The sequence below is a fragment of the Morone saxatilis genome, unplaced genomic scaffold (genome assembly GCF_004916995.1).
Source record: "Morone saxatilis isolate NCDOM2014 unplaced genomic scaffold, NCSU_SB_2.0 Contig17, whole genome shotgun sequence".
Classification (NCBI taxonomy): domain Eukaryota; kingdom Metazoa; phylum Chordata; class Actinopteri; family Moronidae; genus Morone; species Morone saxatilis.
In genome coordinates this window covers 4,138,693-4,150,449 of record NW_023339729.1, presented here as the reverse complement: position 1 = coordinate 4,150,449, position 11,757 = coordinate 4,138,693, and the positions used below count along the sequence as shown (strand labels likewise).

Sequence of the window (11,757 nt, the reverse complement as noted above, 5' to 3'; positions counted from 1 at the left end):
GACAAACCAAACACTGGCTCCTACATGCTTTGAAGAGCTTTATTCAAATGGTTGCAATCTGCAACTTGCCACTAAATCCTGAGACTCAATAAAACAGGGCATAAAAACAGATGGATTTCTCTGCGAAATGATGAAACCCTATCTTGGGTAAAGTCATGAAACTGCTGTCAAGAAGTAGTTTGACAAGTTATGCACACAGTCTGCCTTTCTTCTGTATGTACTGAGTGTTTTGATTTAAGAATTCTAATGCCTTATGGAGTTGGCAGAATTGCCTATGTTACTAAGTATACTAAACTAAAATTGAAACTATTCTGTTCACCATATCAGTAAGATACCCGTTATGGTTTGCCTGGTTACTGAGAGTCTTTTGGTGTGACAGCTCCAACAGTTCTGTAGTTCTCTCACACCAACAGCTGCCTCAGGGTCTTTATGCAACTCACTGTCCAGGTGAACATCCTCTGTTGCACCCGACAGTGTAACATCAACCTACACTGTAATGGAATGGAATTAAAGCATGGACCACTTCACTTTAGCAACTAGCAAGACATTTTTTGGTAAATAACTTCATGTCAAACCATTCTTTCTGGCAAGGTACGGCTCAGTGATGATGCAGTGTTGGCAGCTTATTTTGTTGGGTTTTTTTGTTATGTTACTGTCTGCTGATTTTTGACCACCAAACTTCGACCACCGCACTGTTTAGTTTCTCTGCTTGCTTTTGGTTGATATTTCAGTGAATGAAACAAATGAAGCAAATCAGGTAGCCTCATAAAGCAATTTGGTAACGCCAGTAATGCTGATGACCAGATTACACAAATGCACACATAAACTCATGTGTTATTCAACAAGTTGAAATGAGCGAAGAGTACTTCACCGCTTTAGCATAGCATGACTATAAGATTGTCAGACTTATGATGGACAGAAAACAGTGAGGTTTAGGATAAGAATACAAATATAAGGTAAATGTGTAACTGTTAATGCCATTTTTTGGCCACTAGTGTCAAATGAGTTATAGTTTTGGCAGTATTTTGAATTTGAATTCTTTAAAATCTATCTTCAGAGATCCTCAGTCTCAGAAACATCATCATTACCAGTCATTTTAATCCCCCAGGCTCTTTTTCTTGCTGCCACTAGGTTGTGCTGTGCTTCTGCTGTTCAGCTTTCCACTGCACAGAAAACATACATTCACACACATGCACACTCACACACACAACTCAAAATCAGTTTTTCTCCAGGGGAGCTGCAGTAGCAGCGGCTAACTCATCCCCCTCCTGTGTGTGTGTTTATTTCATCAAAGTGTGAATGTGATGTGTTTAGCTTGTGGGTGGAAAGAGAGAGGGAGGAGGGGGCGGCTCCGTCAGGGACTGAACGTGGACATCAGAGAGAACCAGGGACACTCTCACCTTCCTCTGTCCAATCACTGGCACCTCTGTCTTCATCTTCCTCTCTATCCAACTGTTTCCCTCTCTCTCTCTGACTTCCACAGTCCCTTTTTTGTGTGTTCTCTCTCAGTCTCTCTCCCTCAGATATTTTATATTCTCTCTATTGCTGACATCACAGAAAAAAACCCTCACAGATCCAGTTCTGGTGAGTGCCATGTTCGGAGTTGAACTCTGTGTTTACGTCGCACTTTCGCGGCCAGAGCAAGATTCGTGTCCCTCAGGCCTGTAAAACCTCAGTCACAACTTGTGGAGAGAAAAAATCAAAAAGCTGTCAATCTGACAGGAAGACTGCCTGAATTACATAACAGTCATCTTTTTGAAGTTTGGAGATGCAAGAAGGCGAGCTGCAGTATTCTGCCGCTCTGTCCAGGCACTCATTATGAGGGCAGACACACACATATACAGACCTACAGACAGCAATAGAAATCACACACGCACATGGAAACACTAAACATCGAAGCATAAACATAGAAATATGTGAAATGGATTTATCTGCGTATGTGCAGACACTTTTGTACATTTTGGACAGTCGGACTAGGGTCTGTCTGACAGACATTGGACACACACACACACACACACAGAGGACGGTTGATTTTTGGGAGTAATAGAGCCTTAGAAAATAACCCAAATGATGTCAACATCTAAGGTTGTGCTTGGAGAATACAAATTTCTAACACAAGGCCTGCATAAACTTTGGACGTGGAGTTTGAAAGACACAACAGGGATGGTCTAATGATTAAAAATTGCTTTGTTTTCCTTTCCAAGTATTCTAATTGTCTCTGTGAGCCACTGCTGCAGCTGATATTGTTGCCCGGGCTGGTACACTTGTACACACTATGTACAGATGGGTGACAATTTAAAGGAAAAACCAACACAAACCTCCTAGTCTCTAGAACCTTCTCCTTTCCCCAATGGGGGTTCGATTGATTCACATCATTCTCATTCTCATCAAACCATTCAATGACATCATGTCCTGTTTGAAAGCATCTGCATTTGCCACATTTCTCCATTTATTAATTCAACTTTTTCCTTTAACTTGTGACCTGTCTGTAAGTGTAATACTAAGTTTAATTAATAGGTGTGTTCAATAAAAAAGTCTGACGATGGAAAAAAAACCACTCATTTTATTAATGATATTTCATCCTCAGACTTTCATATGGTCATTCATATAATGTTTGTATATATGGTAGCAGTGTTGTTTGTCTATATGAATTTCACCTAATGAGGGTGGGAAGACCGAACGTCGCTAATAAAGTGATATGATAGTTTTTTGTTCTATTCATATAATAAAATATAAAATCAAATGGAAGAAAGCTACAAATCCTCATGTTTGGGAAACTGAAGAAAAAGTGATAAACTTGTTAATCCCTCATCAACATTGTTTAATCGATCAGCTAATCAATCAGTTGACTAATTGTCACTTCTTCCGGAGAAGGACATCTAAATATTCATCGAGGTCATTAATTACATTTCAGTTGAAAATTGGATTTTGCAGAAGGTACAAATTATGTTTTGGATTACTTAAAGTTTAAATACTCTCTCATGACTTCAGAGGCGAAATGATCTGCTGCTTCTTTGCAGTGTCACAGCAGCTGGGTGTTCATATTCCAAACACTAAGTACTCTTCCGTTTCTTTTTCCCCGTCTTCTCCAGCCCTCTCTGCATCTAATAAGATCCTCTCACTTTACATCATGACTGAAATAAACTCCTCCTTCCACAGCTTGAGGGATTCAGAGAGAGACAGATGAAAGGGAAAGATGACATCATGGTTGGATTCTGCAGTGAAGGCTCATGTGTGAAAGCACTGCAGCAGAATCTTATACACCACGACCTCAAACTAATTCACGCCCCATCTCGGTCGCGCTCCCTCACACCATTAAATTCTCACACTCCTTCTGTATCCCCCGCTTCACCTAATAAAGCCTAAGAAAACATGTGATGGGAAGTAGAAGGCAAGCAAACACCTGCCTCCACTCATCCTCTGCTTTTCTACTCTGCGGTCACTGTGACAGTGAGAGAGTGACAGGCAGAGGTCAGAGAGAGGAAGCTGACACATCTGAGGGATGTTGCATTAGTGGGCCCTCCAGTCCCTGTAGAGGCACACTGTGAGCTTTGTTTCATTGTCTCATAGAAAGTAACATCTCAAAACATGGCAGTAACTCATAGTTATCTAGTGTTTTAAATGGCATGCTGCCGTCGCCTGAGGTGGGGCTGACTCTTGTGTTGACGTGTTAATGCTGATTAGCCAAATTGACGTCAATCTTGAAGTCGTATTATAATACATAACCTTATAATTGCACATTTACAAGCCTCAAAATAGTAAAGGATAATAATTGGTGTCAGCCGTGTTTAGATCTGTTTTGGGATTAATGTTTATACACTTTTTTTTCTTACCTTTATTTATTAGGGTTATTCCCCAGGAAGCTTCCTGGAAAGAACTGTATAATTTGGGACCAATTATTGGTAAAACAACTCAACATATATGAAGAAAAAAGTTTGCAATAATTAATGAAGTATGAATTACTTTTGACTTGGGTTGAAATGGAGCACGTTTTTTAAGGAAATTCTTCTCAATCAAAGTGAAAAAACTCACAAGCATCACAGCAGTTCCTTCTATACTGTCCGCATAGAGGCTGGATAAATTATCTGGAAGATGATGCACTTTTGCTTTAATAAAATGTTCTTTGGTCAGTGTGGAGTTCATGCAGCTATAGTAAAGTAAATAATTTATGATTAATGTTGCCACTGTTGGCCTTATTTACTTTTTGTCCTTTTCCAACCATTAGATTATTTTACCTTATTGCCTACATGGCAAACTGTGTGTCCTTTAACTGTTGTGATGCTTGTTCATATACTAGATGAAGCTCGTGTAGACTTCATGAGTAGATATAGTGGGAAGTTTTTTCACTTTTATTCAAGTTGTGCTGCTCTAGACCTGTCACACATTGAGTTGTGCAGAAATATAATATATCAAATATACTGTAGTTCTTTTAAAGACGTTCCTCTGGAAATCTAATCTAACTAAACAACAACAACAGTCACAGAACTCTGACTTTATTTTCCCTTTTAAGTAGCAGATTTCATACTTTTTACAGGAAACTTCCAAGAAATTTAACAACAGAGCGTAACTCTTTCACTTTTCCGTCCTTCATGTTCAACTTTGAAACATGCAGCCCTGCAGTCAGAAGCTCACTCTTCTGACCTCTCTGCTCAGACCTATTGTACACAGATACACAAAACATGTCTACACACAGTCGCTCCACAGACACACATAAAAGCATGTACACATTCCCACAAGACTGTACACACACATACTCTCTCTCTCTCTCCTGCTCCTTCTTCCTCTCCTTTGGCAGTCAGTTAAAAGCGCTAATGGACAGCAGTGGAACTGAAACCTAATTCTCTCTAAGCTAATGTTCCCTGACAAACACTGCTACTCTGTCAACCCTGCTCACTTGGAATTAGCAGGCCTGTCTGTTGGCTCGTTAGCAAACTGGTACAAAAAAATAAGGAAAGAGAATGGCTGTAATGGCGTGCAGATTACAGCCCGAAAAAAAAACAACTTCAGATACCTACTCCTTTTTCAGTATTACAATGAAAACAAGTATTACATTATAGAAGACAATGGCAAGAAAAAAAAAGTTATTTTTAATCCAGCCTCTGTTATACTGCCAGCTGCTGTTCAGGATCATCTGGATTGGTCTGATTACTTCCAATGTGTCCTTCCAGTCTGTTTCAGTAATGTATCAAACAGGGCTCTCCACATCAGAAATTAAACCTTAAAGACAACTACAACTACAACTCTAGCATCAGCTCATAAAACCCCCTCTGCTCTGGACACATCATCGTCAAAACACAATTTTCCTCTTACAAATGAAACATTGAATTTATAAACAATGTAACACATCCTTGTTCAGTTTAATACACTCAAAAGGTTTTGCTGCAATAGACGTACTTCATCTGATGTGACCACTATGTTATGGCAGCCAGTGTTAGTACTTTAGATAGATGTTGCTGTGTAACTGACATGCCTCGTCAGTGAGTTTGCTGGCTTTACACACTAACTTGTGCCACTGTTCCGCTGTCTGTTACCGTGTCGTAGATAAATATTTAATTTGTGAGTGGTCTTATCTCAAAAGTAAAACAAGGCGTAAACAGTGTACCTCACTAAGAGACCTTTTTGTTTCCTGTTTGTGGTCTGACTCCACTCCCTCATGTCTCGTGTCTTAATGATGATGTCTTAAAGGCAACTCATTAAAGACAATCTTGGAAAAAAATGGCCACGGGCCATGCCAGTGGAACCCTACCCCCCACCATTACATTTCCTGTGTGCCTCTCTACTGTGTAACAAAAATAAAAGCAAAAATATGCCTAAAAAAATGTCAGAATAAAAATCTTGTAGAATAAAGAGGACATTTGACGTGCCGTTATCATGTAATTACCACTTGGGTTGCTGGTAATTTAGAGATCAGACTCGGTGTGGAAGGTTTCTGTGCATAACTATGTTTGAATGGCAGACTTCAAACATAGTTAAAATTCACTTGAGGCTTTCATTTCAGCGGACAGATGACAAGGCAACATGTTTGTGTACATTGTTGTGTCATGTGTGTAGTCCTGTGCTTCATCTAGTCCGTCGGTCATTATCTCCTGGCTGAAATCCATTACTTGCCAGTCCCCTCCTCTTCCTCCTCCTTCACACACACTGATGGGAAGACATCCACTAGTAATGGGACTCTGAGGAGCTGCCTGAGACGTTCAGTAACAGCCTATTTCCAGACCTCTCCTTTCTGTCTGAGTGCTTTGCACTGAGCGGAAGTCACTAATTATTTTTCTCTCCCCTTCTACAGCAGTCACCTGTACACTGCTGCCTCTCTGTGCCCATTGACTTCTGTTAAGTGACTTCATATAAGACTGTAAAAACTCACTGTGTAGCTTGAGTTTCCTCTAGCTTTGTAGCACACTGTTTCCTGGATGTATCAGAGTGGTTTGACTTGTATTTCTGTGTAGCTGACGTTTATCCAAGGCAGCATTAAGTAAATCTCTCCGCAGAGCCACCCATGCTTCCTTCACAGTACTGTAAAGCTCTTTGGATATTGGATGTGTACACTGTCCCAGCTAAGAAGCGATAAATGTGGCTCCATGCTCTGGTCTCCATTTTGGGTTTCCATACATCCCCCTCTGTGCCAGGCAGGAAAGACAGGAAATGTAAAAGCTCCACAGCTGCACTCCCAGATTGCAGAAACAGATGGAATTTCAATGTGAGTGATAGGTGATGGGGAGCCTGCATGCGTAGAATAAAAGAGATTGAGGATCGTGTGTGGGTATTTAGGGAGGCCTGCAGTATGTTTGTGTGTGTTTGTTCCGAGAGGAATATTGCTGATGTGTGTTTTGTGTGCAGATATTTAAGACCACAATATATATTTGTGCGTGTAAGAAGCAGCGGTTTTTGGTTTTATTTTTGTTTGTTTGTTTGTTTGTTTGTTTTTAGCACTGCAGTCTGCAGATGCAAGACTTCATTCTGCACCCCAGCCGGTCATAACAAAGTATATGTTTTTCTGTGTGTGTGTGTGTGTGTGTGTGTGTGTGTGTGTAGGTGTGTGTGTGTGTTCTCTCTTATGTCACCACAACCAGCCTGTGTGTGTCTGGTGTGTGTGGGGCTCGCTTTTGATGAGTTCCCGCTTTTTCAACTTCCTCTCACCTGCTTGTTCTCCCCGACTTTGTTTGTCCTCACTGTACTGCGTTTCTCTTCTCGCCGCTTTTTCTCATCCATCCATCCATATATCTCCACCCCCACCCCCCGCTGCTCCTTCTCCACTCTCTGAATAATTCAGGCCTGCAGATCTTGTGTATTTTTGGTTGTTGTCACCTCTGCAGTAACACAAACACAGCCCATACCAGTGAGCACGCACAGATACAGGCTCATGCCGTGCGCCCGCGCCAGCACACACATGCACACGCCGATTCACACAAACAAGGCAACCGACAGCTCTGTGAGACCACTGAGACTCGCTAACTACGAAGAATTATCCTTACAGGGATTTCACACCATCACTGTGCTCCACCCTGTCTCTGCTGTGCTATCCCAACAATGAATAATAATATGTCTCACTTTGCTGCATCTTCCACAGTTATGCAAAGTTTGACTGTAAAATAGTGTGTGAGGAAAGACGTAAGATGGAAAATAGAAATTTCCAGTGCTTGCTTTTGCTCACACCCCTTTACTTCTGTTGGTTTCAGGGGCGTAAAAATAGACAGTAGCAATAAGAAAGCTAAATGACATGACAAGACATTTCTTATTGTCTGTGATTTTTTTGTTATATACAGATACACTATGATGTTGGGTACTATGTTGATGTTGTGCAACATCAAGTCTCTATTTGATTATGTAAGATGATAAGATATACAGTACCTATAGGGTTCGCCATAATGAGGTGCACTGGAGTATGCCACCGATTGGTTTTCATGTATATGCTGAGTTTTGTTCTTCGGGCAGTTACTGGAATAAATATGGGAGTCATAAGCTTCAGTTTGGTTTTATTAACTTAATCATTATTTATCTTCATCATTACTATTGAGATCAAGAATTTATCATTAAGCAAAGAGAGCAGCACATTTACATTCTACAGCAGTTCAAGGCCAGTTTTAAATCTGTAGATAACACTCACATACATTTCAGTACATAAAACCACCAGGCTCCACTACATCTACCAGGCATCAGACAACAAATGCTGCTTTATCATTGATTTTTCTGCCGCTTGGGGGGAAGCAGAGCAATCTGAAAACGCAACACTGACACCACCTAACAAAATTAGTGTTAGCAAACAGTTGCTTATTTACCCTTCCAAAATTGAACAATGTCAGCATTAATTTGGTGTGTTGTTTCTGGGCATAATGACGAAACCCATGTCCAATATTCACTCCTCTTTTAGCTCTGTTTTGGTCCCCACAACAGGAGAAAATAGTTTGGATTTAGTTGTTCCACTACGTTCACTAGCTAGTCCCTAAATTTGTTTGCCTTGCCATTTGGTGCTGGGCAGGTAGTGCACAGTGAGTTTGTCAAAGCATTTTTTGCTGGAAACAACTGTCTGCTACTGGAAACAAGGCTGGAGAGAGGCAGGAAAACCAAAACAATGAGCTAAAAGATCGCTCCATACAGGGGAACTGCCGAGTCAGGTGATAAGTCAGGCATGGTTGTCACTACAAGAAACACCTTTAACATTACACATTTGATACATTATTTATTTAAGAATGCTGATTAGGGCAACTCCAAAAATCAATAAATCAATTAAATAAGTTGATAAATTAACTGAGATTGAAATGAGGCCACAATGCACAATTATTTGTTTGTCATTTGTCAAGCAACAAGAATAAAAGTATACAGTCACACAGTGACTTTTAGCTAAATGCTCACTTTAACTAGTTTGACAGTGACAATGATAACATGCTAATGATAAGCTAGTATAAGGTTTGTCATTTTCACCATCTTAGGTTAGCGCATTAGCAGCCTAACAATTGGAGTGGCTGATGGCAGTAGTTTTGCAGTCATAAACCAGAGTATTGGACAAACTGAAATTTTGACCAGCTAGAACTAGCACTAGCTGAAAGGTCAGGAGATCAACAAATTCATCAGGATTCGTCTTCTAGGGACCAAATTTCAATATTTATGGAAATATTTCAGTCTGGACCAAAGTGGTGGACCGACTGTTTGCTGCACTAAGCTCTAAAATGGGAGGATTTACTGCTTTTCTCTTTTTTTATATCTGTGTAAATCGGGTCTTTCTTAAGGTCAGTCAAACAAAATGCGCTATTTTGAAGACGTCATCTCGGGATCTGGGAAACTATGATGGGTATTTTTCACAGTTTTCTCACATTTTTTTTTTCACATTTTATAGACAATTGATCAAATAAATGATAAACAGATTAAAAAATATTGAAAACCATTGCCACACTGATAGCACACATGCATTTCCCCATTTGTTCTTTTAAAACCAGATTCTCTGTGGAGCAACTAGAAGATCACATTGACTTGACACCGATGGCAACACAACACAATGTGTTTAGTGAAATGTGAAGGGTACAGACAAGTCTTAGTGCAAAAAGTGACAGAAAGAGAGAGAAAGAGATAGAAGCCTACACTGCCATGAACAGTCACGCAGGACAGCTGACGGGCTAAAACATCCGTGAATATTGACACCGGTGCTCCGCCGGTGCCAGCTGTAGCAGTCGGCTTGTGGAACTTTTCTGAACGTTACATTGAGGATGTGACTGATTTAAACTGGAGCTCCCCTTCAGGCCCCAAGGCAGTCTAAATGTTAATATATGTCTGTCTGACATTCTGGTGCTGCAGCCACTGGACTCTGGACATCCACCGAGAGATTGGAGGAAGGTTGGAATGAGACGAAAGAGCAGCCCTGGGGTGGATATGAGAGAGAGAGGTGTAGATGAGAGGTGAGATAGAGGGGTGAGTTGGGAGTAGAGAGAAGTAAGCGTAACAGTCACGAAGAAAAAGTTTAATGATTACAGTGATAAAAAGGATTTAGTGTAAAAAAAAAGTGAGGGAAGGTAGATTCCAGGGAGAGGGAGAATTCTAAAAATGATTTGGAATCGGAAGGAAGAATATAGAAAGAAGGGCTAGAGCAAACCGGCATAGCTGCAGGGCTTAAGGGGCTTTGGGGGACTGGAGGATAAAGACCTGCTCCAGGCCATTGGACCAAAGCCAGGACTTAGGCCCCTCTGCATGTGTGTGTGTGTGGCCTGAATGTACCAAAAGCCCCTGCGGAGAGCCAGCAATGCACATCTGTTCACCTGTGCATTCCCACCTTGCCAGGGACTGTGGCCAGAGTTCTGAACGGATCCCACTTCAGCTGCAGGTTTTCTTTGCTCTGCAGTACCACAGGTGTCACATTCTTTTACCCCAGTTTACTCTTTGTCAGGTACACACCAAGCGATAATTATGGTGTTCCAAACCACAGAAGGAAATTTTCTTTATTGCATTTTTTATAAGGTTTGTTTTGGTTCACACTGCCTAATTACAAGCCAACCAGGCGTGTGAATAAATTTTGCAGGAGCTCAGAAGTAGCTGGTTTATTGGACAGATTTTTGTCAGCCTGCCAGGTTAGAGTATTTGGTGAAAAGACGAGTCTAAACATATGGGTTTTAAGTTTTGGGCTTCTTTCTAGCAGCTGCCTCAGTTGACCTTCCCTCTTGCTTTAAAGGAACAGTTTGACATTTTGGGAAATAGAACAACAACAAGAATCCAATTTCTCTTTTAAAGTGTAACTGGTGGGCTTCTGCATTTGGTTGGTTAGTAATGAAGATGCTGTGACACTGGGGTCCCTTTTAAGTTTATCTCTGATAATGAAAATAACAGATGATAAATCAGCATGTTAATAAAACTTCCTGCTTCTGATCCCCTCCCACAGGAGAATAGTAAAATGAGGCACGTGTAGTAAAATATTTAACATGGACAATAAACTGTTAACTAGTAACTTTAAGCTAGCAACATTTAGCTGTTTAAAACAATGTTGTAATAATAATAATAATTATAATAATAATAAAAATTTACTATATTGATACAGTACTTTTCAAAACAGTTACAGTTACAAGTGGCTTTATGTGGTTGAACCAGGATTAAAACACTTCAGAAAAAATACATTAAATTAATAAAAAAAAAAAAAAAATAGGATGGATTATGATGATAACTGAAAAAAGAGAAAGAAGTGATGAGTAAATATAAGAGAATTGTACAAAGGGGAGAGGTGAAGAGAACAAAAGGAATTTATATTGGAGATGAAGGAGAAAGTGCCTTTGAACTTTCAGATACACAGTGAACACATACTAGGTTTGGAGGCCTTTGTTGTCAGGTACTAGCAATATTTTGACAGATATTGTGTAGTTATATTAACAAGAGATTACAGGACATATGACCCAGTTACATAAGCATATTTCTAAAAATGTTGAACTATTGCTTTAACTTCAGTTGGATTTTCTAGTTAAAATAATTGAAATTCTTCAAATTATGAAACTTCCAGGGTCCTTGGATTGTTCAATAAGAGGTTTTATCCTACAGAATGTATTTCCATGTAAAGGGATGTAGATGCTCCATTCAGCAATCAACTTGGGTACAGTGATTGACTACCATGTCGAAACTCATTCAGGAAACCTAGGGTGAATGTTTATGCAATTAGTGCTTTTTATTCATCAATTTAAATGTCCCCTGCTGCTGCTGCTCAATGTGAATGTAAAGGAAATAAGTGTCAGTAAAGTATCAATTATTACATCAATTATATTAAGGATCTACGGAAGCCGAGAACGGCCA

At 40.1% G+C, this 11,757-nt stretch overlaps 1 protein-coding gene across 1 annotated transcript in view; it reads left to right on the top strand.

Moving 5' to 3' along the window:
• Positions 1-11,757, top strand: part of LOC118327455 (endonuclease V-like) — a 60,767-nt gene that overhangs the window by 16,236 nt on the left and 32,774 nt on the right. The gene's annotated exons all lie outside the window — the stretch shown is intronic.